The following is a 12,049-nucleotide window of genomic DNA, read 5'->3' as shown; positions in this document are numbered from 1 at the left end:
TCTTGCTCACATTTCTCATCTCAGGAAGAAAGGGAGAGTGATGAACTTAGGAAGCTGCCTCATCCCTGGAAGTGTTCAGAGCCAGGCTGGATGGGGCTCTGAGCAGCCTGGTGCAGTGGAAGGAGTCCCTGCCCATGGCAGGGGGTGGAAGATCATCTTTAAGGTCCCTTCCAACCCAGGCCATTCTGTGACTCTTCAAGCAGGGAAACTCTTTCTTGGAGGGTTTTGGTGCTTCTTACCTGCAGATGAAGACAGAGATGTGTGCTTATGCACAATCTGCTACTCCAGGCATCAGTGCTCAAGTTGCTGATGAGGGCAGTTCCTAGAAGGAAAAAAAGAAATATTGTTACACATTAGTGAAACAACCTTCTTGAGGATGAAGTTGTATTCCCTCTCCCTCTCATTGTTTTGGAAAAACAGTGTTCACCTAGCACCTATAGATCTACAACAGCCTGGTACACACAAGCAGTATTTTATTTTTGAAAAGTTAGTTCAAAAGAAATGTGCAATTTTGCTCTTAATTTGCTGCTTCTTATACCTGATGTGACACGTTCCTGCTATAAATAACTAAGTGTGGTAAACAACATTTCAACAGCTTTCCAGAACATTAGGAAAAAAAAAAAATAAACCAAAAACCTAAGCATGTATTAGGTAGTCACGAGCATCTACCACTGGTAAATTGTAAATATAGGAGATTGTGAAATAATTTTCTTTCCCAATTTTCTTTTTAAGGAAAATAATCCTCAGATGGAGCACTTCCAGATGTGTAACCCTCCAAGTGCTCTGGAGCTGCATACCCTGACTCCCTTGCAGCAGTGAATCACGAGCAATGCATGCACAAACAGCCAAACAAACTGGGCAAAAGGTAACAAATCCCAAACTGCTGATTAAGACTAATAATCAGCTTGGAAGGGATGCTTACTACAACAATGTTTAACAGCATCACTGTCACAGACATTGCTTAATATTATGGCATAGCCAAGGAGAACATGTGAAATGGAAGTTATTTTTAAGCCTTCATTATCAAAGATTTGCTGAATAATATTTTAAAGGAACATATCTATTACGTGTAAGTCTACATGGAAACTTTATAGAGTGCAGCATGGAATAACAGCTCTAAATCAGAACAACTTTCCACTGGTATTTCAGCATAATAACATCGTAAGTGTTCAGAAAACAACAAAAGCCTCTTAAAGATCTGGAAAGAATGGAAGGTCTGTAAAATACTAAACCATGCACACGATGCATCAAAGCCCTATAGGAGTAATTGCTTCTCTCATTATAGCCTGAAACTTCACAATAGGACATTCAGGAGCTCCAAAAGTCTCAGGCACATATCAAATAATTTTCACCATGGCTGACTGAATAAGCAGCTTTCATTCACAAATCAATATCATTTAAATTCCTGGGTTGCCAGAATATGTTTTTGTGATGTTTTGTGCTTTCCACTTTGCATGCCCACTTAGATTTACTAATGGTTCACATGAGCCTTTTACTCTAGCTCTGAAATGAACAGAATAATTTTTGGTGAGTTTATGTCTCTCAGCTGAGAAGCTGTAACTTAACAGAAGGAAGACATGCTTGTTAAATCTCCTTAATGTAGTTGATTGCAGTTCCATTAGAGAACATCCCTTGAAGTTCTCTACTCCATTTGATTCACTGCATAGTCTTAAGTAGGGTCAAACAGTCATGGAAAATGCAGAACATTCATCTAACCCACCATATCACATTAAGATACCAGTGCTTGAGCCCCAGTAACTTAACAATTCCCACTTACACATGTTAGATTAGGAAAATAAATCTGGATTAAGGATACAGATGGTGAATTAGTTAATCCAGAGGCACAGATGCTTGAATTTTGCTGGGGAAGCGAGAGATTGGGAAGAGAGAAATAATCATCTCACCCTAAACTATGAAAACTCAGCTTTAAGATGCTAAAAGTTGTCTTTATCTACTGCAAACTGATGAATTGCCAATACACAAAGAGTAAACATTTCAATTGCTGCTTTTGCTAATTATTCCAGGACACTTTATACCAAAGCCATTTAGAACCTGAGAATGGAGTGGCTGTGATGCTGATCCAGCACTTCCACTCCAACAGAGCCGCATTATCTGCGGCTCTACTGAAACCCTGGGGCTCTTCTCAAACCACTCTGCAAACTGAGTGGGAAGAGTAAGGATAACAGCCACATTCTGTCCTCAGGGACCCCTATTAAATCAGATTCCCAACATCAGCCACTTCCTCTTTGTCTTCCTCAAGCCATATGGCTTCCTGACAAAATCTGTACAAACAATAATTCCATTAATCAAGCCACTGCTGGAGGAAAAGACTTATTTTTTTTCCTCCTTCCCTTCGTCAATCCAGACATTTCAATGGAGATGTTTTATGTATTTTATTTTCTGAAAGTCCCAAGGAAAACACTAAAGTGGTCTTTGTTCTCACACTGCAGCCCCAGTTAGAGTTCATACTTGTAGGAGATCCTCACATAAAATGCAAAGATACAGGAATAGAGAGAAATGAGTCCAACCAACAAGAAAGGAGTCCAGCCTAATTGAATCTTAGCAGGGATACTGCATAAATTGCTGCCTAGGTTTGCTGGCATACTGTCTGAAAAAAAAAAAACGCAATTAACAGAAGTAGGTAAAATAAAAGGCATTAAAAGTCTATCCCCACAAGGCTCTGAGGAGATGCACAGATGCAAAAGCCACAAGTAGCTCAAAGCTCTTCTAAGAGATGCCACAAAAAAGGACTTCCCCAGAGGTCAGGTTTCTTTTTAAGGTGAATGAAGACAACCAATCTGCCACACAATCCATCTGTTTTGGCATCTCCACACTGACAAAATCATGCTGGTGATGATGTGCATCTCAGATCAGGAGGAAATACATGCTGCCCATGTAGGGAACTCAGGGGGAGGAAGGAAACAGAGAGCAGTAAGACTTCTACCTCTTGTAGGTGGGAAACTCCCTTTCCAGCAGGTGGAAAGATCTCTCACCCCTCTGAAAGAAGGGACAAGAACACTAAACCCAAATCTAACAATGCTTATTCTTTCACCAAACTCAGCATACACTTGAGGGACTGCTGGAAATGCAAACTGCCTGTTTTGATGGTCTGTTCCCATTGAGTCTTTTCCTAAAACTTTTTTGACTAAACTTTTATTAGTCAATAGTCTGAAGGGCAGAGGGAGGACTGGGAAGAACAAGAAATTACTTTCCAACTCAGGTGGTCTCTTTCAGTCAAACACGTCTATAGCAACTGTGACCATTCCATTCACATGGAAGGAAAACAAGACTGGCATGGTAACTAATCATTTTACCTTGTATTATGTTTTATTTTCTTCACAGGTGGTCTACAGCTTACTGGATGATCAAAACTGTTCCTCAATTCACATGAACAAAAACAACCCTCTGTTTAAATGAAGTTCAGGAAACAGAAATGAGCTTATGACACAAAGACCTTACAGTGAAAAAGCATTAAAAACGGTATGAAATTCTCTTTTTAGAACTTGGAGTGGGTTTTTTGGGGAGAGGGATCAGTGTTGGTGTGTGTTTTTTTTTTTTTTTAACACAGGAAAGCAGTATTCTTGATTAAAAGCAGGAAATCTTGGAAATTACTTGCCTTTCTGTCTTTGTTGAAATAAGCAACAATTAGCCACAAAGAAGAAAAAACACAGAAATGACAGCTTAGAAAGTTTGAGTCATTATCTCCAAGGAGACACATCTGTAATGTTAACAAGGTCAGAAAATTTTGGTCAGTAGTTGTGGGTAATGGGAGACATAAGATGTTAGCTTCTGTTCCTATCAAGGCAATGACAACTCTGAAAGACTGCAGGTATCACTTGGAGCATACACCACTATGAATTATTAGCCTCGAGGCCACAGCCTAGAAAGATACAACATCATATCCAAAGCACAGACAGATTTGTGGCTGCCTTGAGGTAGTGATGAAAGGTATGTTTGTTTTGGATAGGGTAGTGAGGAGGATCAGGTGCTGCCAGCTAGGAAGGCCTTCTACCACATCTGGGGCAGATGGTCCCAATTATCTTCTCATCACTGGTAATCAGAAGTCATCCTTCAGCAGCTATATAATAACCTATGTAAAAATAAACCTGGGATTGGTGTTTGGATTCTAATAAGAGAAGAGCCTGCCTGTCACAAATCAGTCAATGCAGGCAGCATCCTGGCTTGGAGTCTCATTTATCAGCCTGTGGTATGAAGCTCTGCAGGTGCAAGACAGTGTCTTCACATCAGGTGTGATAACAGAATGCAGGAAATGCTGACAGGAAAATTAAGGGGCACACCAGTGGGGAGGAGAAGGCAGTTCTCCCTCCTGCCAGCTCACTCTTCTGCCCTTTCTGACCCTATTGATAAACAGCATGTGCTCCCAAATTAACAGGATCTGTATCACCCTGCCTTGGCCACTGTTCTTACCTACAGGGACAAAAACTGATCCAAACCAGAAGCAAAACTTATTATTAGGAGAATATACAGAGCATCAAGCTCTTCATGTCTTCATGGCTACAGCCAGTTGTTCATGTCCTCACTTGACTGGTGAAGGTGGCCAGTAATAACAAGATCCAAGAAATTTATTGCCTTGCTTCCCTGAGCAACCCAACACCTCAACTGGGGGAATTGAGAGAGGGCTTGTCCAGCCCAGACCCCACCACACCACGAAGTCCCATACCCTGTGTTAGCAGGAGCAACCCCATTTAGATCCCAGAAAAGGTGATACCTTGTTACTGCTATTTAGCTCCTCTCAGGAAGAAAAAAAAACTGCTTATCTTCAAATTCAGCCCTAAACTACTCCTTAGTTGCTCACAACACTGTATCCTAGTTCTTTAAGCTCTACTGTGGTGTTAAAAAGCATATGCTCCCCAAAAAAAAAAAACCAAAAAAACACGTTGACACATAAACCAAGAAGAGTGAAATTAAAATTATAAAACAGTTTGATGTAAAAGAAATCTTGACTGAAATCTCCAGAGTTCTGCCTGTCATTTCTCTCCTTGCAAGTATATGAAGGGCATTTGCTTTCTAGGAACAAGAGGCTTGAATTAATTTAATACATTTCTAAGCCTTTACAGTTCCAATTGTTGAGAAAAGAGAAAGAAGAAAAACACTTGAAGTGATTTGTTTTCTTTTTACTTAAGCGACACAGCCAAGAGAGCCCCAACACCCTTGAAGGACATGAGCTCAGAGGAAATCAGAGCAGAATACCCAGAGGTACAATGTGTTGCTTTCTCTTCCTCCAAACTGACACTTTATTTTGCAACCCCTGTGATTAAAGCCCATGGAACATTACTCCAGGATGAAAAGGGGGTGCTGAAACAGCAGAGAACCATCACAACTCACCCACAGACTCACCTGCATGTCCTACTCCCTCATCCCTGTGGCTGCACCTGGAAAACACTGGGAGAATTGTACAGAAACCAGGAGTTTCTCTTCTTGTCAGTAAGAAAACTTTATTTTTCCAACACAGGAGGCACTGAGGTGTCAGCTCACTGACAGGAGGAATGCTGTCTTTTGCTTCCTTCAGCAGCCTTGGAAGCAGGATGGTTCCAACAAGCTGCTGATCAGAGGATTCCCTCCCAAGACACTACCCTGGCCACACTGCTGTGGTTCCATGTGGTCAGGCACACTTCACAAGGTAATTATCCAACAGAACAGAGAAAGTCATGGCAAGAATTTGCTTTGTTGTTGAAAACTTCTTTTTCCACTCCCAGTCAACCCAAGTCTGCCCTTTGATTTAAAAGGGAGCAGCTCCTTCACTTTACATTCCTGCCTTACCTGCACAATTTCACATTTGACTACTAATTCTTCAAACACAGCCAACTCTTGCCATACCTACCTATGACTAAGTATTTTGCACTGGTTCTCAGAAAAGCATGTATGAGAAAGTATATTTAAAGAAAAAGAGCAAGAGACTGAGTAATATAGTCAAGCAGTATTTAGCAGAAATCAGGATTATGCCTGGATATTCACCTACCCACTGACCTGTTTGGGTTGGAGGTTAGCTCTTGTTATTAATCCTAGTGGTTAGAACTACAGGAAGGCATTTTAAAGGAAGGATTCAAGTTAAAACATGTATGTCATCAAGCATGCACATCTCAGAAAAAGTACAGTTGGGCAAGTCATCCAGGTATTTAGGAACCATAGAAGGGGTAGCACATAAAAAAAAAGAAGTATAATGATGTGCCATTTGCTTTAATTTCTTTCCTTGAGGATAAATAAGTCTACTGGTCAGTAACTGAAAGAAAATAATGGGATAAGATTCTGGTTTATTTCCATTTGTATAGTTAAAACCATGTAGAATTAATGAAAAATAAATCCAAATCTCCTTTTCCAGAGGAGCTGTGGCTGCCCCATCCCTGGCAGTGTCCAAGGCCAGGCTGGATGGGCTCTGAGCAACCTGGGATAGTGGAAGGTATCCCTGCCCATGGCAGGGGGTTGGAACAGAATGAGCTTTAAAATCCCTTCCAACCCAAGCTATTAAAAGAATTTTACAATTCCTTTACCACTGAGCAGGTGTCCCTGACAGCAGAATGACTACACTGGTGGCTAAACTGTTGCACCATGCAGCCTGTGATTGCAGTACAGCCAGAATCCATCGGTCCCTCCAGTTTACTCACAGTTGGTATTACAATTCCTGAGTAAACAATGCTCCACTTCCTAGGCACTGCCAGACAATTTCCATTTCCACATCATATCAATTTATAGGCAACTCTTGAGAGCCTGTTCTATTTTTGAAATTAATGAAAGACTGCTGCTATCTCTGGAAATAAAAGCCCTTCTTTTCTGCTTCTCTGGGTTGTTTACACAGCATCCCTTTGTGTGATGATTTAGCCTGATTTTGTATGAGCACTGAGGTGGGTTAGTTTGCAGAGCCCACATCAGGAGTATAAAATAATTGAGACATCAGGATTTAACAGTCCCTGTTTGTAAATTCAAATTGGTTCAGTTTAGGATCAAACCAAGCCTGCAAAAATATCCAGTGCCAGTTTTGGCTGTAACATCAGCAGAACATTCAACATTGCTCTGCATTTCCAAATAACCCTTTCAACACAAGACAGCTCTCACCCAAACCAGTGATTTTCCAGAGGGCTTAAAGGTTAACTTCAATTACCCTTTTCTTGGCAAGGAGTCATAAGCCACTACTAATAACCCTGATTCCAGACTTCTTCAAATTGCACAGGACAAAGCAAAGATTTAAGACAGTGCTCAGCAGCAGAGCAGCAAAACCTGGCAGGTGACAGAAATCCAGCCCCTGCTCCAAAGGCCTGCAGTGCTCTTTTGTGACTGCCACCTTGCAGGCAGTGCACTGCTGCAGCCTTCCTTTGATTCCAACACATCTTTTCCCTGTTTCCAAAGCACACAGCTCCCCTGACACTTGAAAGCAGAATCCTGAACTCTGCCATTCTCCCTGCCTGCTCCATTTCTGCATGGCCCACGTGGCACCCCTCAGTTCTGAGTGAACTGGGTCAGGAATCAAATCCACATTTTGTACAAGCCAAAAGCTCACAAAGAACCCAGCAATATGCACAAGCCAATGAAGCTACACTGCTGAGAGGATAAAAGGAGCCAGTGAATTCCTCTCTGGTCATGCCAGTGCTCATCCACAAGGAAAGGATATCACCAAGCCAAACCACTTTTACTCATGAGAGCCATCAAAAGCCACCTCTTGATTCTGCCTTTGTACACAAGGCAAAGTTCAAGTGCTCAAGGGCCAAAGAGACTTCATATTACCATCAACACATTAAGAGATCTTTATTTGAGATGATGTCATGAAAGAAACTTCATTAACGTACGTGTAATATGGAAAAGTGAACAACAACATGTAGTTTTCTTGTTTATGTTGAAACACTCTCAAAGTAACTCAATTTCAGTATAAGAATAATACAGTAAGTTTGCTTGGCAATAATTTCTTCCAGGGAGCTTGTGTCTGCAAATAGCTTCCATCTTATGAACTTCCAATGTCTTGAACTGAAAACACACACTGGCTAATAAGAGGTAAAATACTGAAGTGTGCAGCTGTTTCGTGTTTCATGGCTGTAAAAAACAGTCACAGATGGTACCTGCAGAGAGCAAAGCCAGGCCTGAAAGCTTGCAGATTTCCAGCTTCCTTCACAAGCATTTGTCCTTGGGGAAGATGAGTACCCTCCACCAGCCCTTCATCCAACATCCCTGTCCTGTCCCAGAGTGTGTGAGGGAGTATTATCAGATTTATAATACACCATTTCTTAGTTAGTAACCAAGGAAAGAAACCTCTCACAGCAGCTACTGCTATTCTAGAATCACAGATTGCTTTTAGTGTGGAGCTTTAATCTCTCACTTCATTATGTAGTCAAGAGATGCCAAACTTCCTTTTTCTTTCCTTGCAATTACCCGTGAGCCACTGGAATAAAACACTGAGCTGATTTTTGCTGGATTTACTGCACTCTGTCCAAGGAAATTTAATCAACCTTCTGTGCAACAAATTCCAAGTACACTTGCACCTCACACAGGTGCAAATCTAAGGCAAATGCATGAGAGAGAAAAGGTAATTTCTCTATTGCAATCCACTGCCTTCTTCCCAAACAACAGGAAGTAAAGCCATAGCATTTGTCTCTCTTGAGAATTTAACTTAGGAGAAACCCTGCAGAAAGTGATCAAGGCACAGCAGTCTCAGAATTAATTACAATCTCTAGTTGGACACTTACTGGTAGTTAATTAGCACCTGGGAGATACAAGGGCCAACTCATCATCAGCTACCAGGAAATGAAATTTATGCCATTAAAGTCTTTGAAATTTATTTATTTGATAGTACAAAGGTACATAAGTTCTTGCTTCATCTACTACAAAACTTAATTTTTGCCATTGGCAACACAACTCAATACTTAAAAGGTCCCAAACAGTCAAGAAGAAAGCAACTTTACTGTCCAATTATACTATTCACCTTATAGCACAGGCTGATGCTGTCACTTAAATTCACCTCCTCACATCTCAAACCAATGGGGCTGCTAAATGTAAATAATTAATTTTAAACATTAAAACCAAGTTTCTTATACAAACATGATCCCTATAAGTCAGTACTTGCATTCTCTCAAAAAGGTACATTTTTGGGGGTGAAATGCAAGATATGGGATGGGAGACAAGGAAAAGCTACTTTAATAGATGACTGCTCAAGTCTACTAGGTCAAATAAAAAAAAAAAATTAACCACAAAAAGGCTTGTCACAACAAAAGATAATGGGCTGGTTGAAAAATACCTTGAATAGCAAAGTGGAAATAAATGTAAAGCTTCATGGCATCCCTGCCCCTGGCAGGGGGTTTAGGCCAAGATGATCTTTAAGATCCCTTCCAATCCAAACCAGACTGTGATTCTAGACAACCAAATCCTCCAAGCATGGGAACAGCAGAATGAGAGAGAGAAAAGACTTCATATCACCAAAGCTTTTTCTTCACAAGATCTTCAAAGTAGAAAATCCTTTATTTTTTTCAGTTTTCCTAACTGAGAAATTAAGTCCTTACATTAACTCCACAGTCAGACCAAGGCACAAGTCAACACTTTCATTCAAAGACCCTTCCTTACAGTTAACAACCAATTAGTTTTTTTATGTTTGCTTGGTTTTGTTAAGGGACTGTCAGACTCATTACCTAAAACTAAGTGCTCAACCTAAGCCAGACAAAATGGAAAAATTTCTTCAGAGCCCAAAAGCAGGACTGAGATCCTGCTGCCATTAGCAGAAAAATCAGGAAAAGAATCAAGACAGAACAGCAGCAATAAAGCCCATTGTGTCTGTTACACTATTCTCAGACTCCTGTGGAACTGCATCTCTCTTGATTTAGAGCAGCAGCCAGAAAACCCCCTCAAATGCCTTTTGCACAGGTCCAATTCACTGTAACAACATGTGTTATGTCCCACCTTCTGCAGTTCAAAGCCAAAGAGCTGCAAACACATAGGAACCACGTGTTGTAAAGATGTACTGATACCTTTCAGAGTCCTGCTCAGACAAGGGAGACTTGAAACCAAATGACCAAAAAACAGGCTGTTCTAGTCTGCTGATACACAATAATAAGTCTGGTTCTTTTGACAATTTTGCCATTTTTCCATGTATTTTTATTAAAGCCCTTCTTTCAACTGCATCTAGACACGATTCTGTAAGTTCTCCTCCTCACCAAACCTAGTTGTTTGTAAACATTTTGTTACAAGGCATTACAAACCAAATTCACAGTATCACAGAATGGCCTGGAATGGAAAGGACCCTGAACATCATCCTATCCCACTCCCCTGCCATGGGCAGGGGCACCTTCCACTATCCCAGCTTGCTCAGAGCCCCATCCAGCCTTGGACACTGCCAGGAACCCAGGGGCAGCCACAACTTCTCTGGGCACCCTGTGCCAGGGCCTCAGCACCCTCACAGGGAAGAATTTCTTCCCAATATCCAATCTAAACCCACTCTGTCACTCTGAAGCCATTCCCCCTTGTCCTGTCACTCCAGGCCCTTGTCAGGAGTCTCTCCATTTTTCCTGTGGGTCCAAGCCCTGGAAGGACACAATGAGGTCACCCCAAAGCCTTCAATCCCAGTTCCCTCAACCTTGTCTCCCAGCAGAGCTGCTCCATCCCTCTGATCCCCTGGCTCCAGCAGGTCCCTGTCCTTCCTGTGCTGGGATTTGGAGACAATTTTAGCTAACACCAACTCAAATCCCATTCAAACTACACCAGTTCTGAGGGACTCTCACACTTTCAATTTCCAGAATTACAATGAAAACCAAGAAACAGCTAATTAAAGCCTTATTTAGGACAGCTTCTTCCCTGGGGGCAAATGAAATCCACCTACACACAAAACTTACCAAGCAGTCAATAACAAAGTGTAAATATTGCCTGAAACTAACACTTGCAATCAATGAAACAGCTTTTGAAATTGCAAATATAACAACGAGGTTGAACAGAATGTTTTAACCTTCTCTGGAAATCACAAAGACTAACAACATTAAAAGTCTTTTGGAGGCTGAGAGATGCACAGCTTGTTTCTATAAAAGGTCTAATGCCAACTCTTTCAAAAATACCCTCTTGCTACCACATCTAAACAACAGGTGGGTACACAGCACCACCAGACAGCTGAGACACAGAAACAACCAAACTGTGAGCACCAGATTCACACAGTGACCAAACTCCATCACACCCAGGACAGCACTACCTCTTTGAAAATTATTTAAGGAAAACATCTTTTTCTCCTCTGTGTTTCATATCTCTTAATGAAAAGCTCAGAAGATACCAAGTGATGAAACCACCTGAACAAAAAGCTCAGGTCTTGGGAGCACTATCCCAGGATAGCTGGGAACTGGACAAGAAAAACCTCACTACTAAGTTTTCTGTATTTACTCAGGACACATACAGACCACAAATTTGCCTGGTTCACTCATCCCTTTGCTAATTCCCACAAGGACACAAGACCATTTCAACTGCAAAGAAACCAGCACAAACCAGTAATTACCTCCAAGTGCCTCAATGATGCCCTTCAGCAGGCAAATATTTCCATATGGAAATGTCATATAGGCACCTAAAATTCCACTGGGCAAAAACAAATATCACCAGAAGGTCTGCATTTGCATTCCTTGTATAGTGTGCTTTCTTGCTGCACCATCAGGTGCATTCTGCACAGCTTACTCTTTAAATTAATGCTTTGTCAGGAAAAAAAATCACAAAGAACACTCAGTTATTAATAATAATCCTTAAGTATTATGTTAAGAATAGACCAACTCAGTTGACTTAGCATAGTTATGCATTAAAACTATCAAAAGCTTTAAAGGAGGTCTACATAGTTTCTAAGATTAACCAAATACTAAGTGAAAATCCCACTTTATGGTAAGAAAACAGGCCACTTCTCAGTACATTAACATCTTAATTTGTTGATTTAAAAACCACATTCAGACATTTTTACTAGACATCACTTTTTAGAATCACTGGACAAGATCTGAGTTCAGGTCATCTCTTCAGCTGTGAGAGACATCTACAGCAATGAAAATTTTATTTAGCTTCATAAAAAAGTATCAACCTACAGCACTCTTTATAACAT

General features: G+C 40.9%; 1 protein-coding gene across 4 annotated transcripts in view; it reads right to left on the bottom strand.

Moving 5' to 3' along the window:
• The window catches only part of RASSF8 (Ras association domain family member 8), a 77,149-nt gene that overhangs the window by 41,868 nt on the left and 23,232 nt on the right, over window positions 1-12,049 (bottom strand). For all 4 annotated transcript variants that reach the window (XR_013774044.1, XR_013774045.1, XM_079304247.1 and 1 more), the window contains exon 2: window positions 240-322. The gene's annotated coding sequence lies outside the window, so the exon portion shown is untranslated. The remainder of the gene's footprint in view (window positions 1-239; window positions 323-12,049) is intronic.

This window comes from Erithacus rubecula, assembly GCF_903797595.1.
Source record: "Erithacus rubecula genome assembly, chromosome: 4".
Classification (NCBI taxonomy): Eukaryota; Metazoa; Chordata; class Aves; order Passeriformes; family Muscicapidae; genus Erithacus; species Erithacus rubecula.
This window is presented reverse-complemented; position numbering and strand designations above follow the sequence as displayed.